The 12,607-nt window shown below is 39.1% G+C and overlaps 1 protein-coding gene and 1 pseudogene across 2 annotated transcripts in view; one reads left to right on the top strand and one right to left on the bottom strand.

Annotated features, from left to right (window-relative positions):
* Window positions 1-12,607, top strand: part of LOC307231586 (Fanconi anemia group A protein homolog) — a gene marked incomplete at both ends in the record, with an annotated part of 76,119 nt that overhangs the window by 6,418 nt on the left and 57,094 nt on the right. The gene's annotated exons all lie outside the window — the stretch shown is intronic.
* Window positions 2,975-9,457, bottom strand: LOC307231562 (olfactory receptor 6N2-like; annotated as a pseudogene). The gene is made up of 2 exons: window positions 8,851-9,457; window positions 2,975-3,305 (listed from the first exon to the last, which is right to left on the bottom strand). The product of its transcript is annotated as an olfactory receptor 6N2-like (transcript).

Genomic DNA, 12,607 nt, shown 5'->3' with positions numbered 1-12,607 from the left:
AGTGATTTTGTCACTGATGTCCAGGACATTATGTGTAACCTCCTTGGGTCGACAGATTTAGGCTCTTTAATGAGTTTGATATGATTTCGTTACCCACTGCAGGTCAGAAAAAATAATTGCAACGTCTGGGTTAACATCCCTCAATCTCTGAGATCTCACAGCTGAGCTCAAAAACCTGCTGCAAAACTTTACCGAGTGACAGCCAACGCACTTCAGAGTGAGACAGCACCCATCTCCTGACAAAGTTGTCCGAAAGTTGGCTACGTCCATTGATTCATCCAACTGAATAGAAATAGTTCGCAACACAATCTATCCAGCAGCTGTGACTGAACGTCATCCGAAAGTTCTTCAACTCTCCTCCTCACTGTGTCTTTGAGAGAGGTATATAATATATTTGCTGTCTCTGCACCATGCATTACCTTGCACAATTCAACCGCGGTGGGAAGTATGAGCTCTTCTCCAACTGTATGTGGCTTCTTGCTTTTAACAGTCCACAGAGCCAGAGACAGCCTTCATTTCAGCCGCTTGAATCAGCCTAAATAACTATAACGAACAGTCTTCATTTGTCACGCAACACACCACACTACAACACATGCTTGCACACACACACATGCACATGCTTTGATGGTGGCCGGTGAAATGGTTCCTCTGCATTTGACCCATCCTGGCTTTTCCTTCCTCTGGGATCACAGCCAGGAGCAGTGGGCAGCGTACAGCAAAAAGGTGAGAGAAAAGACTTTCGGGGTTCGTAAAGATTTCTATACAATCTTTGTGTGCCCATAGAAAACACAGCAGCTGGTGTATCAGTGCTATTCAGCTTGCAGCAGCATTCTGTGTTTGGGGGCTTGGCAGGGTTAGGGTTATGTAGAGTTAGGGTTAGGGTCACAGGCACTGTGGTGTGGTCTTTCCCTTAGAGATATGTTTTAATTTTACCCACCATTCTTTCAAAGGTTATATTACCTTATTGAGCCAGCCAACACCTACTTTGGAGAAAAGTTGATAGAAGGTAGTTCAGTGGTAGTTTTCCTCTCCATTTACCTGATTGTATTCTAACTTGCCTCAGTCAGGTTCAACTCTGTGTAAATATTTGTGTTCAAGGGCCTTCTTATCCAAGGCCTACACAGAGTGACGCATAGCCTAGTGTAAATACCTGGACACCCTGAGCATCAGAAAAAGGTGATATGGTCTGATAAGTAATCTTTTGCCCCATTTCCTACATCTAGATTGGTTTATGTTTGAAGAAAGACAAAGGCTGCCTTCAACCCAAAATGTCTGTCACAAACCGTTGAACATGGTGGGGGATCCGTAATGGCATTGACAGCCAACTAGTGGGAGTCATTGGGTCCAGTAATTGCTCGACATGGTCATATAATACTCAAAGAACATGAGGCCATTTTACAAGAGCAGATGTACCCTAAAATGCAAACAATGTTCCCTTATTGCTTCCCTCATATCATTGCCTTTCAGTTTGTCCGGGTGGATAGAGTTCTGTGCTTTCTCCTAGTTGATACAATTATTTATCTTCTCCTTGGGGCCAGCGGTTGAAGGAGTGGTGGGCAGGGTGGGTGGAGTCAGTAATGATTGTCTTTGCCCTGTCAATGGTTTGTTTGATGTTGAAGATATTATACTTGGGGAACGGGGAGGCCAATGATTGGAGATGATCTTTCAGAGCTGTTTACCAGAGCAGAATGCCTTCAATGATGTCTGAGAAAGCTGTTTTCAATTGAACATGAGATTTTTATTGACTTTGTTAATGATGTGATCTGTGTTAGTGGTCATTTTAGTGTATAGCTTATGTGAATGCCAAAGAATTTGAATGATTCTGTGGTTCTCACTGTATGTGTTTGCCCGAGACAAGTATTGTATATTTTGTGTTTGTATTATGTCGAAAGTCAATGGTGAGTTCTTGTGTTTTGGCTTTGTTGATTTGGGGATAATTGGCCATGCACCAGGCAACTGATTGGTTAACCTGCTCACAATATGGAGTTCTGTTACTGTTGGTTATGATTGGTTGATTATATAAATAACTTTACATTTGTATTCAAGAACTAAATACTGGTACATGAAACAAAGAGTTGATGGTTTTTGTCTCATGGTCTTTTGTTTCACATACATCCTTACTGTTAAAGATAATTCATGTCATACATTTTGTAACCAATTTTTTTTTTAATAGGAAAGGCTCAATTATGGTCATTGTTATGAATCAAAGGGTGAGGTATTTTGCCCTAGAACATTACAAATAAAAATTGTACATCTAACATTAACCAATATTTTTTACCCCAAAATAATTTCTGTATGGCCAGTAGGTTATTATTGAACACGTAATAATTGGTTAAATTGTGCTCAGGTGTAACAAAATACATGTTTTTTTGCAATATACTAACTATCCTAACATCAGGCTTAAAGAGCAACTGTCAGGTCAAAATCTTTAATGAACTTACAATCTTGAGTCTGGAGAAGGCTTCTGGAGAAGATGGTTTGAGGAAGAAAAAAAATACATCCTCTCGTTTTCTTCTACTTGCCATTAACTGTAGCGCTAGCTCTGTGTTGTCTCCCCTATGGGACGTCGCGTTCAAGTTCTTGGTTAATTTCAGATTTTTAGGTGGTCTTGGCGAATTGCATCACAAAAATGAGAAAAAAAGATAATCATCTTTTAATCAAATTGCTGAATAATTTCCCCACACATTATTTCACTGGGGATTCCAACCTGAAAATTGCTTTTTCAGTTCAGTTCAAAGCGGAAAAGCGACACATCATTTCACAGGAATATTGACAGTGATTACTTATTAGTATTTTTTAATAGTTCACATATCATCATAACATCAGTGTTAAATGTTAAAAAAAAATGTAACATCATTCAATTGGGTCTAACAGTCGAATATGTGAAGAGTAAGATAAACATGTGCATATCACTTAATATAACAATTTTTTTACACTATATACGAGTATAATGTGATTAGTGAATCACATTCAATCACGTCAGTGTATTTTCGTATTTTAGCTTCATCAGTGCTTTAAGCCGTTTAGAAATCTCTTGCATTGTAAAACCATAAATAACAGGGTTAAAAATGGGTGGAATAACAACATAGAGAATAGACATAATAATGCAAACAATATGTGGTATGCCAGAGGATATTCTCGTTTGGATGACTTCAAAGATAATAATGATACTAAAGTTTATGAAAACAACCAAATGGGGGAGGCACGTATGGAGGGCTCTTCTTCTGAAATTCTTTGAGTTTCTCAAGGAAATTATCAGTATCCTTGCGTATGAAAACACAATAAATATCAAATATGGCATGGTACTAATTGTCAAATGCAAACAGATTCAAGATTCGTCACATACATATACATACTTTCATACATATATGCAGTGAAATGTAATTGTGGTCCCTTATACATTTATAACACTGATGTCTCCACAGCTTAAGTTAAGCTTGGGATATCTGATGAGTTACAAAGAGAGATGGTGAGCGAGAGGTCGTCATCGCAAATGACAGAGGTGGTCACACATTACGGAGGTTGAGATGGGGTATTTTATTTTGCCCCACTCCATTTTTCCATGCACAGTCATTATAGACACAAAAGGCCCTTGCCGCTTGACAAGCAATTTAAAACTGGACAAAGCAATTTAGAGCTAGTAATATAAGTTTATTATCTCCTGGTGAAAAAATTCTCAGCTGCATCCATCTTTCAACTTTCTGAGGATGATACACACTGATCTAGATCGATCAGGTGCACATTAATTTACACAATAAAAGATACACAATAACACTCGCACAAAGTGCCTTGGTCAGTCAGAATCTTTTGGGATTCAAACACAGGAGATAAGTTGGAGCAGTCCCTGTGCTATATGCCTTGAAGAAATATGTAAACAATAATAAACATCATACAGATATTTTGAACATTTATTGTCTCTCTAGCTTTCTTTGTTAAACACTGAAAATTACAAGAAAATAAAGGACAAAAGGTTTAAATGATACATCTCTCATTAATTTTTAAAGTCTCTCAAGCAAGTGTCCGTGGTACACGCCCAAGCACATTATCACAACAGAAATGTGCTGAAATCAAATAAAAGTACTGAAATGATACATTTTCAGCAGTTTGATCTGATTTCAGCACAATTCTGTTGTGATAATATCCATGTTAAGGCAAATCAACAAACACAAATACTGTATAAACAAATGAAAGATAATTACCGTATGCACCTCTTGGAACGCGTGCAGAATAGGGTTAATTTGGCGCTGTGTCTTTCCTCGGCAGCCATATTGGTTCTGACCCTTAATGCCACAGGGTTATGCCCTTAAGTTAACTCTGGTCATGTGACCCGTTACTCTATATTAATTAATAACTTACATAAAGTGCACTAACTTTTTAACCAAACATTATTTTAAGGTGATATATTGGAGACAAATTTATCAATGTTACCCTTTTAGCATCTTATTTATATTGCAATTTTAATCATTTTAATGGCTGTATGAACTTGAATAATCATGAATTTATGACAGAAACATAAAATAAACATCTCAGCGAAACATGAATAGGATGTTCAAGGATTAATGAGTCATTGATCCTCTTTCTCTCGCTTTCTATTTACAAACATCAATTACTCTTCCAATTCTCCACTCATTGTGTGGAGTCCCTTCCTCTTTGACAATGACAGTGTCTGAAGTCATCAGATTTTGTCTTGAAGAGGGCCAGCATTGTCTGAGGGTGATGCTTGCTTGATATTCCTTCCTCCATCTACTCCATTTACTCCAGAGTCAGATATTGTGCTCTGCACCACCTTTTCCTTGCAGTCAGATCTTCTGCCACAAATTTGCCACAAATTTAGGTGGAGGCAGCAGGACGGAGGCTTTCATAGGAAGTACAGGCCTTGACAAATTTGTTGGTACTCTTACAGATCATTGAAACAATGCTTCATTCCTCCTGAAAAGTGATGAAATTAAAAGCAATTTTCTCATGTATAGCTGCATGTCTTTGGTATGTCAGAGAGTAAAGCAAAGAAACTGTGAAAAGAGATCAATTATTGCGAAAGAGATCAATTATATTCTAAAATGGCCTGGAGAGATTTGTTGGTACCCCTTAGAAAAGATTATAAATAATTGGATTATAGTGATATTTCAAACTAACTGTTTTCTTTAATTGGTATCACACATGTCTTCAATCTTATAATCATTCATTCAGCCTATTTCAATGGAGAAAAGTAGTCACTTTGCTGTTTGGTATCATTGTGTGTGTCACACTGGACCTGGACCAGAGAAAGTGAAAGAGATAGTTGTCTGAGGAGATCAGAAATAAAATTATAGACAAGCATGTTAAAGGAAACCATCTCCAAGCAGCTTGATGTTCCCGTAAGTACATTTGCAAATATTATTAAGAAGTTTAAGGTCCATAGGACTGTAGCCAACCTCCCAGGACACAGCCACAAGAGGAAAATCGACCCCAAATTGAACAGAAGGATAGTGCGAATGGTAGAAAGAGAGCCAAGGACAACTTCCAAGGAGATACAAGCTGAACTCCAAGGTCATGGTACATCAGTGTCTGATCGCACAATCCGTCGCTTTTTGAGTGCCAGTGGAAGAAGACCAAGGAGAACTCCACTTTTGAAAGAAGAACATGAAAAAGCCAGACTGGAGTTTGCTAAAATACATATTGACGAGCCACAATGCTTCTGGGAGAATGTCCTTTGAACCGATGAGTCAAAACTGGAGCTTTTTGGCAAGTCACCTCAGCTCTATGTTCACGGATGAAAAAATGAAGCTTTCAAAGAAAATAACACCAAACCTACTGTAAACATGGAGGAGGCTCGGTTATGTTTTGGGGCTGCTTTGCTGCGTCTGGCACGGGGTGCCTTGAATCTGTGCAGTGCACAATGAAATCTCAAGACTATCAAGGCATTCTGGAGCGAAACATACTGCCTAATGTCAGAAAGCTCTGTCTCAGTCGCAGGTCACGGGTCCTCCAACAGGATAATGACCCAAAACACACAGCTAAATGCACCCAAGAATGGATAAGAACAAAAAATTTGACTATTCTGAAGTGGCCTTCTATGAGCACTGATCTGAATCCTATCGAACATCTATGGAAAGAGCTGGAACATGCAGTCTGGAGAAAGCAGCCTTCAAACCTGAGACAGCTGGAGCAGTTTGCTCCAGAAGAGTGGGCCAAACTACCTGTTGACAGGTGCAGTAGTCTAATTGATAGCTACAGAAATCGCTTGATTGCAGTGATTGCCTATAAAGGTTGTGCAACAAAATATTAAGTTATGGGTCCCATCATTTTTGTCCATGCCATTTTCATTTGTTTTATTATGTAAAATATTATGTTGAATCAAAAATCAAAAGCAAAGTGTGATTTCTATTAAACATGGAATAAACAATGTTGGATGCAAATTACTTTTGTAAGTCTCAAGTTATTTCAGAGAAAATTGTGGGTTCTTTTGGTTCTCGTCGAAGGCTTTCAACACATTTGTCGAAGGGTACCAACAAATTTGTCCAGGCCATTAGAATATAATTGGGGAGGGGCATTTCCAGGTGCCCATCTGTATTCAGGTGTATTCTTCCATTCAGTAATTGCATGAACTGTATGTCATCTTGTGACATCATTTCCCCAAGGTTTGTATCTTTAAAGTCTGATTCAAGGGCTCTGAGGACAGTGGCTAGTGCCAATGGTGGAAGTTCCTTGACAGATACACAATGACACAGACCTGTCACTTCTGTTGATTTTGTGACCCATGGTGAGCTGCCTACAATGCTCCAACCCGGGTCAGTCTTGATGGCATACGGTTCATCGTCACCCTCTGTGATGACTTGTCGTGGTGCCAATGCTCTAGAGCAGTCAAAACCTATTAGGAGTCTGACCTCACAATCCATCAGCTCTGGTATTTCCTGTGCTATTCTGTTTAGATGTTTTGACCTTTTGGCGGTTTCAGGGGTAGGAAGTGGGATGAAATCTCTAGTATAGGCAGGTGGCAAGTTAATAAAGCTTTGTTAGGAAAACCCCTCTAACTCCCAGCCCACTAACTCTCTGAATAATGTAATCTTTTCCCATAATAGTGATAAGCTTTAACTTGACTGGCTTCAAACCTGCCCCCCTCTTTTCACATACCTCTTGGTCTTGGTAGAACACAAGGGGTGCTGAGAGGTGAATGCAGAGTGAGAGGCAAGCAAACAGGACGGGTGTGGTTAACCAAATACAAGACTGTAAAAATGAGTCTTTAGCCTTATATTATTTAGTAGGTATGTGGCAAAACCTTCACATCTGAGGTAAACTGGAGCTAGTGCAAGGTGGCCAGTATTGGGGTAATATGGTCAAACTTTCTCGTCAAGATTGTTGCTGCAGCGTTTTGTACAAAATGGGGGCTTTTAGTCCTAGACAATGGAAGGCCAGAGAGCAACACATAACAATAATCTAAGCGGTAGGTTACAAATGCATTGACTATAGTCTCTGCATCACTCATGGATAGAATGGGCCGTATCTAACAATATAGTCAAGATGAAAAAATTAAGTTCTGGTAATGTTCTTAAAGGGGCAATAGACAACAATTCAATTAAATTTTCAATTTCACCCCCCCAGCGAACTGCTCCCTCATTGCATATCTCTTATCTAAAGTGTGTGGTCCTACTCTGTCAGTGACCTTAAGCAATCACTTGGAGCATTACAAGTATTTATTTTTAGCTAAAATACTTGGCATTAAAAAATGGGAAAATAAGAGGTGAAATAACATTAAATCAATAAAGACAAATAAGGAACAATTAACTGGGAAACAAACTAGTCACTGATTAGGCGGTAGTGGGAAGATTATGTTTATTAGATAAGAAAACAACGGAAGCCTAAATACATAAAATACCTATATTCTAATCTACAGATTTCAATTATCTCCAACACCAACTCTCATCACAGACGCAGCAGAGAAGTTCTCTGGGATTTACTTGTCACTGTGTTGCTTTCGGGTGTGGTTCAGCTGATGAAGGGGAATCCCGCGGGGTCGTGTGGATTCCTTCCGATGGCACAATGCACTTTAGTAGGGGGGTCCAGTAAAGTACAATGTTGTCGGTTTGGAGAGATGCAAACACATTGTCCTTCAGGATGTTCCTTTGCCCTGCCAGCGGCAGGTCAGCGTTCAGTCAGTCATCTGGATCAGCTAGAGTGGGTCGGAGAGTGATTCGACTTAACTGTTCTAGTTGACTAATTTAAAAATTAAACTTGCAAACACCGTCGGTGGCCTTCTGACGATAAGTATACAGCTATTATCTACTTGAGAAATCAGGTTGCGAAGTTACAACATTTTTCAAAAACTTGAGTGACTAGAAAAATGAAACAAACAGGCTCACTATGTGAATTTGCAATCCAGAAAATTTTCAGTAGATAAAAATCTAAAATTCGTAAAATAAAACGATGAATAGATCAAAGAAAAATGTGAAAAAGTTAGAAGTTGATAAAAGCTGGTGAAAAAATATATAAATTAAAAAGTTCTAAAGAGCACTGAATAGTTCATCTATTCAGTATACAAGAATAATGGGTTTAGTGAATCACGTCACAGCTTCAACAGTGCTTTGAGATGTTTAGAAATTTCTTTCATTTTAAAACCATAAATAAGAGGATTGAAGACAGGTGGAATAACAACATAGAGTATAGATGCAATAATGCGAACAATATGTGGTATGCCAGAAGATATTCTCGTTTGGATGATTTCAAAAATAATAATGATACCAAAGTTTATGAAAACAACCAAATGGGGGAGGCATGTGCGGAGGGCTCCGCTCCTGAAATCCTTTGACTTTCTCAAGGAAATGATCAGTATCCTTGTGTATGAAAACACAATGAATATCAAATATGGTAGGGTACCGATTGCCAATACAACCAGTCCATACACATGCATAACGGTGATATCCCCACAGCTTGATTTGACCAGTGAAAAATTGTCACAAGCAATTCTTTCTAATTTAAACTTGCATAGTTGAAGCATACTGGCCAAAATGACTGCAACTCCAATCTTACACGCAGGCCAAAACCAAGCCAAAACCAAAATTAATTTGACAATTTGTGTTCTGACAAGACTGTGATATTGGAGCGGTCTGCATATAGATACATACCTATCAAAAGCCATCGCTGTCAACAATGTGAATTCTGAACCAGCATACACAAACAATAAAAAAGTCTGTAAGAGGCAAGCAGAATGAGAAATGGTTTGAGTCTCTGACAATAAATCTACAAGAAGTTTAGGATATAGGGCTATGCTTCCAAACAGGGCATTTGACAGCAACGCAGCAATGAAGATATACATGGGTTCATGAAGGCTCTCATGAACATAGATGAGATATAAAACAATGGTATTACTGCAGATGATGAGAATAAAAAGTGCAAGTGTAATTGAAAAATAGACATATCTATATTTCAAAAGCTGTACATGCCCTTCAAGTGTGAGATAAGTAACATTCAAAGCACCAACCATCTCAGTATATTTAGTAGATATAAAGAAACTGTATCAAATTAATTTACAATTGTCAATATGCTGTTGCTAAAAATCATTTCATGTAAAAATGTCTTCTTAAAATTGACCAGTCCTCTTATTCAATCTCCCTGTCACCAGTCGTGCAACTTAACAGATGATGAAGCTATCAGTCACCTGTAAACAGCAGTCCAATGTTTACTGTTTGGAGGCACTATTTTTATTCAGGTTGTTATTCTCAGTGGATCTAATTACAATAACTGCTTTGTATTTCTAAATACATTTTTCCGAGGGGATGGTCGAACTATTGCATCATTAAAGCTGAAACAACCTCACAAACTTTTCTTTTTACTATTTCTACTTTTCTTTTTCCTTAAGTTTGTTAAGAATAACAGTAAGACTTTTGAAATCCTCCATTTTCTGAGAATATTGATGCAATAAATTATTGAGCCATAATGAAACATTGATTAATGGAATAGTATGAACACATGGATTTGTATAGACATATTATAGCCCATATGATGTGGTTTCTATTGGGCACAATGTGTTTAAATTGCCAAATTCAGATTTCACTGCTTGGTTAGATTTCTCCTGAAACACTTGGTAAGAATTGTTTTTGCATCCAGTGATCTTCCAAGTGAAGATCACTGGACGATGGACTCACACTATTGGTACAGTTCATGTGCTAGTGTGACAGAGAGGTGTCCAGGCAGGCTGGTCACATAATGATGTTCGACGAAAGCCTCAATAAAGCTCTCCAACCCAAACAGATGGACCTGCACGTCCGGATTTGGGAGGGGTGACAGGTGAAAACCCAGTATGTAGGCTTGGAGTTCCTAGGACGCACAACTGCCCAGGAAATTGGAGAGCGAATGCAAAATATGTTCTCCGAAAACAGAATGAAGAACCTTGTGTAGCTATCAATGGACAAGCCTAATGTTCATTGGAGTGTTTTCAATTTACTTAAATCCGAGCTTGTCAAAGTCAACCGATCTCTGCTGAACATCGGGTTGTGCGAACTGCACACTCTCCAGAATGCATTCCGGGATTGATGCACGGCAAGCTGATGAGAGGTGGACCACACCCTCTCCATGCTCTATGGGCTCTTTTAAAAACAGCCCTGTGCGCAGAGAAGACTTCATAGAAGTAACAGACTGCATCATACCCATGCTTAAATTCTGCCTCCACCGATGGGTTAAAATGTGAACGTTTGTGAGAGAGGACTGGTGGACTGAGGACTGCTGTGGCTTCACGTGATAAACTATAAATAAAAGGGAAGTCTCATTGAGAGCTACAGATATCGCTTGATTTCAGTGATTGCCTCTAAAGGTTGTGCAACAATATATTAGGTTCATGGTCCCATCATTTTTGCCCATGCCATTTTCATTTGTTTTATTATGTAAAATATTCTGTTGAATCAAAAATCAAAAGCAAACTCTGATTCCTATTCAATATGGAACAAACAATGATGGATGCAAATTACTTTTGTGAGTTTCAAGTTATTCCAGTGAAAATTTTGGGTTCTTTTTTTGTGGAAGGGTACCAACAAATTTGTCCAGGCCATGTTAGAATATAATTGATCTCTTTAGTGATTCTTTTTCTCTTTTCACAGTTTCTTTGCTTTACTCTGACATACCAAAGGCAGGTATACATGAGAAAATTGCTTTTAATTTCATCACATTTCAGGAGGATTGAAGCATTGTGTCGATGAGCTGTAAGGGTACCAAGAAATTTGTCCACGTCTTTAAATGGTTTTGGGTAAGTGGCTCTAGGCCTTTGGGATCATTGATGCTGTCAGTGGTTAATGGGTGGCTATTTATAATTAACATGGCTTCATAGAAGAATGTTCACAAACAAGCATCATCTAATATTCCAGCGCTCTGTGAGAGGACCCAGCTTAGGATGCTCCTAACTGTCCTGATCTTCCATTCCCAAACACCTCCCATGTGACTGGCGTCAGGCACATTCGTAGTGAAGTCACATTGTTTTGAGGCCATGTAAGTGGTCGATCTGTCTTTGTCCACTTCTTTTAAAGTCTTTGTCAGTTCATATTTTGCCCCAACAAAATGTGTCTCTTGATCCGATGTAATTTGTCTTACGGCTCCACGGACAGCTGTAACGCATCAGATCTTCAAATATCTCTACGTGAATTGCCCCTCAAGAATACACAGGGAATTTGAGACCATATCTCTGATACTCTTTACGACCTAGCTTAGTGTGTAATGGTCCAAAACAATCCATCCCATAGTAGAAGAATGGTGGTGAGGAATCAACATGATTAGCAGGTAGATGTGTCATCTTTTTTGTTTCTGTTAGCCTGCGAGCTCTCCTGCACATACGCTTTGTTTTATGCAGTTCACCTCGCAGTTCACATCATGCTGGAACAATTGATGGCTTCATGGCAGTTTACCATGACTCAGTGTTCGCATTTCCTCTTTGAAGGCATCCTTTTGTGCAAATTGAATGTAGTCATCTTTCAATTTGGGATTTTTCTGATATTTCCTTTTCAGGTGCTTCAGCCTCACCAGAGCCAGCCGTTTATTTTCTGGTAGTTGTGGACGTGTCTTAAAGGGGAGGGGCATTTCCAAGTGCCCATCTGTATTCAGGTGTATTCTTCCATTCAGTTATTGCATGAACTGTGTTTCATCTTGTTATATGTTCTTTGTATCATTAAAGTCTGATTCGAGGGCTCTGAGGACAGTGGCTAGTGTTAATGGTGGAAGTTCCTTGACAGATACACAATGACACAGACCTGTCACTTCTGTTGACTTTGTGACCCGTGGTGAGCTGCCTACAAGGCTCCAACCCAGGTCAGTCTTGATGGCATACGGTTCATCTTCAGCCTCTAGGAGTCTGACCTCACAATCCATCAGCTCTGGTATTTCCTGTGCTATTCTGTTCAGATGTTTTGACCTTTTGGCGGTGTCAGGTAGGAAGTGGGATGAAATCTCTAGTATAGGCGGGTGGCGAGTTGATAAAGCTTTGTGAGGAAAACCCCACTAACTCTCAGCCCACTAACTCTCTGAATAATGGAATCTTTTCCCATAATAGTGGTAAACTTTAACTTGACTGGCTCTAAACCTGCCCCCGTCTTTTCACATACCTCTTGATCTACAAAAGTGTTGCTACTCTGTGTATCCAGTAGGATATAGA

This window comes from Zeus faber (genome assembly GCF_960531495.2).
Source record: "Zeus faber genome assembly, chromosome: 6".
NCBI classification, from domain to species: domain Eukaryota; kingdom Metazoa; phylum Chordata; class Actinopteri; order Zeiformes; family Zeidae; genus Zeus; species Zeus faber.
This window is presented reverse-complemented; position numbering and strand designations above follow the sequence as displayed.